Consider the following 11,926-nt stretch of genomic DNA (forward strand, 5'->3'; position numbering starts at 1 on the left):
TGCTTTTTTCCATATTTGTTTAGATTATCATATAATTACTTTATAGATCAAATCTTGCAGAACAATATTCTTGTGTGTATCTGTTTCAGGTTTAGTAAATAAAAATATTTTTTGTTTATCATACAAGGAATGGCGAATGCACAGGTCAACGTTATAACTTCATCATCAACAGATATTGTCATTATTAATAGTTAACATCTAAAATTAGTGCTTTGAATTTAGAAAACAATTTCTAATTTTATTTATTCTTTTATTTATATATTTAATCTGATATTGTCATTATCAATAGCAAAATATATAATTAGGCATAGTGCTTTAAAAAATTTGATTATTTATTTATTTTATATAGAGTCTATATTTATTGATTTGATATTGTCAATTCAATATTACTAGTAAAATATTCCATATGATAGTGCTTTGAATTTAGACAACTATATCGGATTCATACACCTGAGCTGACCCTATTTTTTTTTTACCTGAGTTGGCATTTCATATTGAAACAGACTATAACTAAACTTCAAAGATCTTCCTACATAAACACCTTCCTTTGTCTTTACCAGAGTTGGTGTTCGGGGAATGAGCCACGTGAACAGCCATCTTGGCTAGCCAAGGCTTCTGATTTCGTTACACTCCACGAACCCTTGGCATATATAGTTGTGTTCAAACCGTCGGTCCCAGGGCATTCAATCAAATCGCGACTTACAGTCAGGCATGGTTTCTCAGAAAACAAAAATAGCGGCGCTCAGTATAGATTAACCTTGTCGACAATGTCATGTCATTTTACTTAAGAAAAGAGAAAAAGGGGAACCATTCGGAGTGCTCGATCAATTGATAAAAGTTATTGATCACATATCTCATCAAAATGAAACAAGCCTCCATGCTTGTAAACATCACAAAGGAAGTACATCTCTAACGTTTGTATTGGTTGGCCGAAACTTTCATGTGTAAAGTCGGTCATTTTAAATTCACTAATGCGTTAGAACTGACGAATTTATCTACCAACGGGTTCGGTTTATTTGGTTTATTTTGTTTCACGTCCTATAAACAGCCAGGGTCATTTAAGGACGTGCCAGGTTTTGGAGGTGGCGGAAAGCCGGAGTACCCGGAGAAAAACCGCCGGCCTACGCTCAGTACCTGGCAACTGCCCCACGTAGGTTTCGAACTCACAACCCAGAGGTGGAGGGCTAGTGTTAAAGTGTCGGGACACCTTAACCACTTGGCCATTGCGGTTCGTGGAGTGTAACGCAATCAGAAGCCTTGGCTAGAGAAGATTGGAAACTGCATACCCTTCTATAAACAAAACTAAAAAAACTAAAAAAAAAACTAAAAAAAAATAAAAAACAACAAATAAAAACAAAACAAAAATGACTAAAAAAGGGTGTTCCAGAGACGTAGGCATCTTATTCTTTATTGGCGACACATGTCAAAGTTAATGTAATATGACATCGGGATCTAACGAACAACACAAATTACCCTTAACAAAAAAACTTTCAGTGATACCGATAAAGAGGTAACACGATGCTATCAAACAGAATTTATTCAATGTCGCTCGTGACACAAAAAAACGGTACTATGTTCTGAATTGGAACAGACAAAAAATCTATGATACTGAACTTGACACAGAAAACATTCATTGCTACACTTGAACCACCTCCCCCCCCCCCCCCCCCCCCCCAACATATTATATTATCCAAGAAAAGGAAAAAAGGTAGCTCTCGACCAGAAATTTGATTGATGTTATACTTAAAACAATCTGTATACAAGGATTTATTCAAAGTTACCCACAACACAAGCTAGAATTTTTATTAGTTTGGGTTTATCCGAAGCCTTTGAAATATATGTGACGCGATCCCGAGCATGCGCCGTTATGGATATTACTAGGCCTATAAAGACCGGTTAGTGTCAGACCAAGATAAATGCCAAGTTTTCTTATTCAATTTTCAAGGTCACAATAGACGCTTTGCATTGATGATATAACAAATTTGCATTTTAACAAAATTCACGGCGCAGTTACCTGTTTTAAACATGCTAGTCATGCAGCCATTTTTGATTGATTTTTTGTCATTATCTTTGTTCTGTAACATAGTTTGATATAACTACATGCCCTCCCTTTGGCATTGGACCGTTTTATGAATATTCTCACGCATGACCATCGACACGTTACTTGCACAGTGATGGATGTGTTGCCGTCGTCGCTATGTTACATGGATGGTTCCTGAATAAACCGGAAATGATTTTGAACCTTTTTCCAAAATTGTTAGCCAGGAACAAGACGGCGGATCATAATTTATATAAATTATTTCTATCCTGTCCAAGATTTTAGATGTAGACAAGAGGTGTTCTTGATTTATCTATTCCTAAATACACGAACCTCGTGCAAGACAACTCCATATACTTCCCGCAGTGAAGAGTTCCTTGGAACACTGTTTCCGGTTTTGTCCAATTAGAAACGACGAAATCCGGGCCCGGAAATACAACTCACTGCATTCTAACGACATCTACCGGAAATCCAATATGTAAGGAAAGAGGTCGGTAAGGAAGTCATTTACTCATATCTATTATTCTCACAGCCGAGGCCTACCCTCAGCAGCTGAATTAGCAACACGAACATCCGGAACTTCTCTGGCATTGACGGGCGACCGGTGTCATAAAACAATAGATGGGCTTTAGTTATTTTAGCATTTATTCCAAAGACTTCTTAATCTTAGAGATCATAAAATGATAGGAAATGCATGTAAATCATTTTCTATTTACTTGTATATCAGACAATGGTTTATCTGAATCAGTATAAGGTGTCTGAACCGGACAGTAGCGACATTAAGCAGAGACTGCAGTCATAAATGTGTCTTGAAATGATAGCAAAAACAATAAGGATAGTGATCGTTAATAGCCTAGCGCCTACAAAATGACAAGATACTTGCATATATCGTTCAGAGATTATCTAAAACTGCACCCTGCGTGATAAATTATAAACAGTTTTCCGGAATGAAATCTGACAAGGTGGTGAGTACAGAGATTTGTGATATTAAGGCAGCGTAGGAGAAAATACAGACATCTCCCCTAATTATAGTTCAAACTAGCAAATAGCTTTATAACAGTTGTTAATTATATATACATATGATACCAATTATAACACGTGGTTACTTCAATAAACAGTTAGGCTATAATCCCGATGTATTTAAACCATCAACAATGTACTTTAGGAGGACAGTTATGAAATGAACGTACTAGCACTCGTGTGAGAGTTTATACCACCAATTACCAATTACTTATCAGACCAAAGGAATGAAGACGAAATTGCATCAATGTTCGCTAAATGTAACGACTGTATATATGTGTAGATCGTGTTTGTGTTTCGTCACTATTTATAGCAGTTGAGTTGAAAAAGGGGGCAAATTATGACTCTCTTCACTTTAGAATTCAACATAAAAACAGACTCAACATTGCAGTAAAAATGGATATCACAGGAAAACTGTCTAAACACTTTAGATTTAGACACATTATATAGACACTGACATCACATCATTACTGCCTAAAGGTTTGACTTTAATATGAACACTGGCGTAACGGTATAACTGTCTAAAGACTCGACTTTAATATGAACACTGACGTCACAATATAACTGTCTTAAGACTCGAATTGATAGTATAAACACTGACGTCACAGTATAACTGGCAAAAAGTTTGACTTTAATATGAACACTGACGTCACAATATTGCTGTCTAAAGGTTTTACTATAAATTGTAATATAAGCAATGACGTCACAATACAACTGCCTAAAGGTTTGACTTTAATATAAACACTGACGTCACAGTATAACTGTCTAGAGACTCGGCTTTAATTATAAACACTGACGTCACAATATAACTGTCTGGAGACTCGACTTTAATATGAACACTGACGTCACAGTATAACTGTCTAGAGACTCGACTTAATTATAAACACTGACGTCACAATATAACTGTCTGGAGACTCGACTTTAATATCAACATTGACGTCACAATATGACTGTCTAGAGACTCGACTTTATTATAAACACTGACGTCACAATATAACTGTCTAGAGACTCCACTGTATTATAAACACTGACGTCACATTATAACTGTCTAAAAACTCGACTTAATTATAAACACTGACGTCACAATATAACTGTCTAGAGACTCGACTTAATTATAAACACTGACGTCACAGTATAACTGTCTAGAGACTCGACTTGATTATGAACACGGACGTCACAGTATAACTGTCTAAAATTCGACTTAATTATAAACACTGACGTCACAATATAACTGTCTAAAAACTCGACTTAATTATAAACACTGACGTCACAATATAACTGTCTAAAAACTCGACTTAATTATAAACACTGACGTCACAGTATAACTGTCTACAGACTCGACTTAATTATAAACACTGACGTCACAGTATAACTGTCTAGAGACTCGACTTTATTATAAACACTGACGTCACATTATAACTGTCTAAAAACTCGACTTAATTATAAACACTGACGTCACAATATAACTGTCTGGAGACTCGACTTTAATATCAACATTGACGTCACAATATGACTGTCTAGAGACTCGACTTTATTATAAACACTGACGTCACAATATAACTGTCTAGAGACTCCACTGTATTATAAACACTGACGTCACATTATAACTGTCTAAAAACTCGACTTAATTATAAACACTGACGTCACAATATAACTGTCTAGAGACTCGACTTAATTATAAACACTGACGTCACAGTATAACTGTCTAGAGACTCGACTTGATTATGAACACGGACGTCACAGTATAACTGTCTAAAATTCGACTTAATTATAAACACTGACGTCACAATATAACTGTCTAAAAACTCGACTTAATTATAAACACTGACGTCACAATATAACTGTCTAAAAACTCGACTTAATTATAAACACTGACGTCACAGTATAACTGTCTACAGACTCGACTTAATTATAAACACTGACGTCACAGTATAACTGTCTAGAGACTCGACTTTATTATAAACACTGACGTCACATTATAACTGTCTAAAAACTCGACTTAATTATAAACACTGACGTCACAGTATAACTGTCTGGAGACTCGACTTTAATATGAACACTGACGTCACAGTATAACTGTCTAGAGACTCGACTTTATATACGTGGGCCCAACACACACACATTTCAATCGGTGTACTGGATTATGTATTTGCTTTCAAAATAAGGTAAGGAATCAGCGTTCTTCCCGAATACAGATAAGTAATTCAAGGTAAGTTCTATATGATTCGTATTTTTTATTACACTGCGTTTGATTTTGACTTGTGTTTATTTACAAACAGATCGGGCATGTTATGATTTATCTTCACACACGTACGTACAACGGATGTACGTGTTTGGTATCACCGGACATAAGTTTAGTTTCACGCATATTTGTTAACCGAACACGTTATGATATATTGCCGAAAAGTTTACGGTATATCAATAATTATTGTTTTGGTTGTTTTTCTATTTACAGATTAAATGGTGATAACTGGATGCACCGAGGTAATCAGAGACATCAGAGGAGTGATGGGATGAGTGCAACCACATGGACACGTGGAAATAAAGACATTAAAATACTGTATAAAAAAAACTTGAGTTTTTGTTGTACATAATAGGTAACAATAGTAGAAAATAAAATAATACGACGTTGTGACAACGTCTATACAACGTAAATAAAACGTTGCCACATCGTAACTCAGTAACGTTGTGGGAACGTTGTATGAAAACCTTCCCCAAACTTTCATTTGCAACCTTACTATAACCTAAATGCAACGTTGCATCCTGACGTAACTGCAACGTTCTCCAGACGTTGTGTGCCCACTGGGTAATATCAACACTGACGTCACAATATGACTGTCTAGAGACTCGACTTTACTATAAACACTGACGTCACAATATAACTGTCTAAAAACTCGACTTAATTATAAACACTGACGTCACAGTATAACTGTCTAGTGACTCGACTTTAATATGAACACTGACGTCACAGTATAACTGTCTAGAGACTCGACTTTAATATCAACACTGACGTCACAATATGACTGTCTAGAGACTCGACTTTATTATAAACACTGACGTCACAATATAACTGTCTAGAGACTCGACTTAATTATAAACACTGACGTCACAATATAACTGTGTACAGACTCGACTTAATTATGAACACTGACGTCACAGTATAACTGTCTTAAGACTCGAATTGATAATATAAACACTGACGTCAAAGTATAACTGGCAAAAAGTTTGACTTTAATATGAACACTGACGTCATAATATTGCTGTCTAAAGGTTTGACATTAATATGAACAATGACGTCACAATATTGCTGTCTAAAGGTTTTACTATAAATTGTAATATAAGCACTGACGTCACAATACAACTGCCTAAAGGTTTGACTTTAATTATAAACACTGACGTCACAATATAACTGTCTGGAGACTCGACTTTAATATGAACACTGACGTCACAGTATAACTGTCTAGAGACTCGACTTTAATATCAACACTGATCTCACAATATGACTGTCTAGAGACTCGACTTTATTATAAACACTGACGTCACAATATAACTGTCTAGAGACTCGACTTAATTATAAACACTGACGTCACAGTATACCTGTCTAGAGACTCGACTTAATTATAAACACTGACGTCACAGTATAACTGTCTAGAGACTCCACTTTATTATAAACACTGACGTCACATTATAACTGTCTAGAGACTCGACTTAATTATAAACACTGACGTCACAATACAACTGCCTAGAGACTCGACTTAATTATAAACACGGACGTCACAGTATAACTGTCTAAAATTCGAATTAATTATAAACACTGACGTCACAATATAACTGTCTAAAAACTCGACTTAATTATAAACACTGACGTCACAATATAACTGTCTAGAGACTCGACTTAATTATAAACACTGACGTCACAGTATAACTGTCTACAGACTCAACTTAATTATAAACACTGACGTCACAGTATAACTGTCTAGAGATTCGACTTAATTATAAACACTGACGTTACAATACAACTGTCTAGTGACTCGGCTTAATTATAAACACTGACGTCACAGTATAACTGTCTACAGACTCGACTTAATTATAAGCACTGACGTCACAGTATAATTGTCTAGAGACTCGACTTTAATATCAACACTGACGTCACAATACAACTGTCTTAGAAACTCGACTTAATTATAAACACTGACGTCACAGTATAACTGTCTAAAAACTCGACTTAATTATAAACACTGACGTCACAGTATAACTGTCTAGAGACTCAATTTTATTATAAACACTGACGTCACATTATAACTGTCTAGATACTCGACTTAATTATAAACACTGACGTTACAATACAACTGTCTAGTGACTCGGCTTAATTATAAACACTGACGTCACGGTATAACTGTCTACAGACTCGACTTAATTATAAACACTGACGTCACAGTATAACTGTCTAGAGACTCGACTTTAATATCAACACTGACGTCACAATACAACTGTCTTAGAGATTCGACTTAATTATAAACACTGACGTCACAGTATAACTGTCTAGAGACTCGACTTAATTATAAACACTGACGTCACAGTATAACTGTCTAGAGACTCGACTTAATTATAAACACTGACGTCACAGTATAACTGTCTAGAGACTCGACTTAATTATAAACACTGACGTCACAATATAACTGTCTACAGACTCGACTTAATTATAAACACTGACGTCACAATATAACTGTCTGGAGACTCGACTTTAATATCAACACTGACGTCACAATATGACTGTCTAGAGACTCGACTTTATTATAAACACTGACGTCACAATATAACTGTCTAGAGACTCGACTTAATTATAAACACTGACGTCACAGTATAACTGTCTACAGACTCGACTTAATTACAAACACTGACGTCACAGTATAACTGTCTAGAGACTCCACTTTATTATAAACACTGACGTCACATTATAACTGTCTAAAAACTCGACTTAATTATAAACACTGACGTCACAATATAACTGTCTAGAGACTCGACTTAATTATAAACACTGACGTCACAGTATAACTGTCTAGAGACTCGACTTGATTATAAACACTGACGTCACAATACAACTGTCTAGAGACTCGACTTAGTTATAAACACTGACGTCACAGTATAACTGTCTAAAAACTCGACTTAATTATAAACACTGACGTCACAGTATAACTGTCTAGTGACTCGACTTAATTATAAACACTGACGTCACAGTATAACTGTCTAAAAACTCGACTTAATTATAAACACTGACGTCACAGTATAACTGTCTAAAAACTCGACTTAATTATAAACACTGACGTCACAATATAACTGTCTAGAGACTCGAATTAATTATAAACACTGACGTCACAGTATAACTGTCTACAGACTCGACTTAATTATAAACACTGACGTCACAATATAACTGTCTGGAGACTCGACTTTAATATGAACACTGACGTCACAGTATAACTGTCTAGAGACTCGACTTTATATACGTGGGCCCAACACACACACATTTCAATCGGTGTACTGGATTATGTATTTGCTTTCAAAATAAGGTAAGGAATCAGCGTTCTTCCCGAATACAGATAAGTAATTCAAGGTAAGTTCTATATGATTCGTATTTTTTATTACACTGCGTTTGATTTTGACTTGTGTTTATTTACAAACAGATCGGGCATGTTATGATTTATCTTCACATACGTACGTACAACGGATGTACGTTTTTGGTATCACCGGACATCAGTTTAGTTTCACGCATATTTGTTAACCGAACACGTTATGATATATTGCCGAAAAGTTTACGGTATATCAATAATTATTGTTTTGGTTGTTTTTCTATTTACAGATTAAATGGTGATAACTGGATGCACCGAGGTAATCAGAGACATCAGAGGAGTGATGGGATGAGTGCAACCACATGGACACGTGGAAATAAAGACATTAAAATACTGTATAAAAAAAACTTGAGTTTTTGTTGTACATAATAGGTAACAATAGTAGAAAATAAAATAATACGACGTTGTGACAACGTCTATACAACGTAAATAAAACGTTGCCACATCGTAACTCAGTAACGTTGTGGGAACGTTGTATGAAAACCTTCCCCAAACTTTCATTTGCAACCTTACTATAACCTAAATGCAACGTTGCATCCTGACGTAACTGCAACGTTCTCCAGACGTTGTGTGCCCACTGGGTAATATCAACACTGACGTCACAATATGACTGTCTAGAGACTCGACTTTATTATAAACACTGACGTCACAATATAACTGTCTAGAGACTCGACTTAATTATAAACACTGACGTCACAGTATAACTGTCTAGAGACTCGACTTAATTATAAACACTGACGTCACAGTATAACTGTCTTAAGACTCGAATTGATAATATAAACACTGACGTCAAAGTATAACTGGCAAAAAGTTTGACTTTAATATGAACACTGACGTCATAATATTGCTGTCTAAAGGTTTGACTTTAATATGAACAATGACGTCACAATATTGCTGTCTAAAGGTTTTACTATAAATTGTAATATAAGCACTGACGTCACAATACAACTGCCTAAAGGTTTGACTTTAATATAAACACTGACGTCACAGTATAACTGTCTAGAGACTCGGCTTTAATTATAAACACTGACGTCACAATATAACTGTCTGGAGACTCGACTTTAATATGAACACTGACGTCACAGTATAACTGTCTAGAGACTCGACTTTAATATCAACACTGACGTCACAATATGACTGTCTAGAGACTCGACTTAATTATAAACACTGACGTCACAGTACAACTGTCTAGAGACTTGACTTTATTATAAACACTGTCGTTACAACTGCCTAAAACTCAAATTCAAAAAAAAAAAGAAAAAAAAATTGTGTAAAGCCTCGAATTGATGAGTTTGCTTTCGTCATATTAAAATATATAAATACTCGAATTTGATGAGAACAGTGGCGGTACATGATTAACTGTGTCGGACATATCTAGATTAAGGGCATGTTTGTTCCCAAATTAAGAGCTGGCAACATATTGCCTTGACGCTATTTTGACGAATATCATGATGTTCCATCTGAAATGTTCGACTTTGAATGGTTTTACAAACATCCTCCCACCAAACAGTTCAAAAGGATAACGTAGCGTGATGGCTGTGCATTAGGATGCCTTTGTCGACGTGTAGATCCAAGTCATAATACACATCCCCACCTGTATAGGGACCAAGAAGATGAGCCACAATCTAAGTTAAGGCACCAATTAAAATCTTAACTGGTATCCGCTCTGTGGGCGGTATTGTATCTTTAAAACTGATGATTCAGTATATAAACTTCATCATAATCTAGCCGTTAGGTTAAGACTTTATGCTGTTTATTCTTTGAATATTTAATGAAAATGTGGTATTTATAAATGTATAATGCATTTTACAATTAGTGATAGATTACCAAAATCCCCAAGCCATAAAGTTCCTGATCATATAGCGAGCCTTACAAATAGTTCTAGAGTAATGCACGAGTAAAGAATGTGATGGAAGGCCATGCTGAAGATAATTCTTTGATAATTGGTTTACTTTCATCTTTAACAATGAGAACAGAGTCATGACTGCAAAGTACATCTGAGATGGCGCAGATACCTAACTAGCATGAAAGTCATAACTTTTTATATTTTTACAGACATAAAATCAATGCCGATGTGCTTAAAACTCATCATATTTCAGCAATATTTTGACATGTATATATGAGATAAGCGACTACACAATGCTGCCATGTCATATAACATGTAATGTATTGCTCATATGCATAACATTTGAATTCCTACTAATGCAGCAAGTCAACACCGATAAAAGATTAAGTTAATAGAGAATACTTACAAAAATCCCTTTCTCTTGAATTATAAATCTTCCACAAAAAGGTGTCCTCAGTTGAGTAGCCACCTGCAGAATACTGGAACCAGCTTAACAGGTGTTGGTTACCTTGATTCAAAGGGTACCGGCGCCCTTTCACCGTGTTCCTGGATATACGTATTCCTTTAGTTCAACTTCAAATCGATGTTTTAAGTGTTGTACGTTAATCCCGCACGTGCAATTTAAATTCCGCATTCACTGTAGACGTCAAGAAACAGATGTTGGAGCGGATTTAAAAACAAGTCATTTATAATCCAAAGTACTACTACACGAATCTTCCGCACCTGTTCGCCACCGAACCGGGCCGAGACTTATGCAGTATACCCTAAACGTGTGGCGGAAGAATATCATGTAGCAATTAAACGGTTAGAAATAGTGCACCGATACAGAAACAGATTCACCGATTTGTAAGGTAAGAAGGATCAGACACAACTCTTGGCCGCATCTGTTACCCGTAGCTTCTCGTATCACACGCCTGGGTTAAATCAATGTCTGGCTACTGGGCGATAGCAATTCATATCAGATGGCATCGTAGTAGGTACCAAATAATGGTAAATCGCCCCAAACGATTTGAAAACTTACTTAGGGCTACAGATATTTTTTTCTATACAAATTATACATATGTATGGTTTGCGATATCACAAAAATGACGAAATTGATCAATACGGCAATATACTTACATCACATGACACTGTAGGAAGGCAGAAATAATCAACCCTTACGATCAAGCTACTGAAATCTTCCAACTGGATAATGTTGTGTTTTCACACAACTATATATCGTCATTTGCAACAGGCATTACTGCCTTTGTGCACATGATCAACATACATATGGCGGAACAATGGTGTCATAAATGTAGCTGATATTAAAAACAGACATCGTTTATCACTCTGGAAATATACTTATATCAGACGCATTTTTCATGTTCTACTTCTCCTACTTATATGTAATCGCCT

Source organism: Pecten maximus, chromosome 15, assembly GCF_902652985.1.
Source record: "Pecten maximus chromosome 15, xPecMax1.1, whole genome shotgun sequence".
Taxonomy (NCBI): Eukaryota; Metazoa; Mollusca; class Bivalvia; order Pectinida; family Pectinidae; genus Pecten; species Pecten maximus.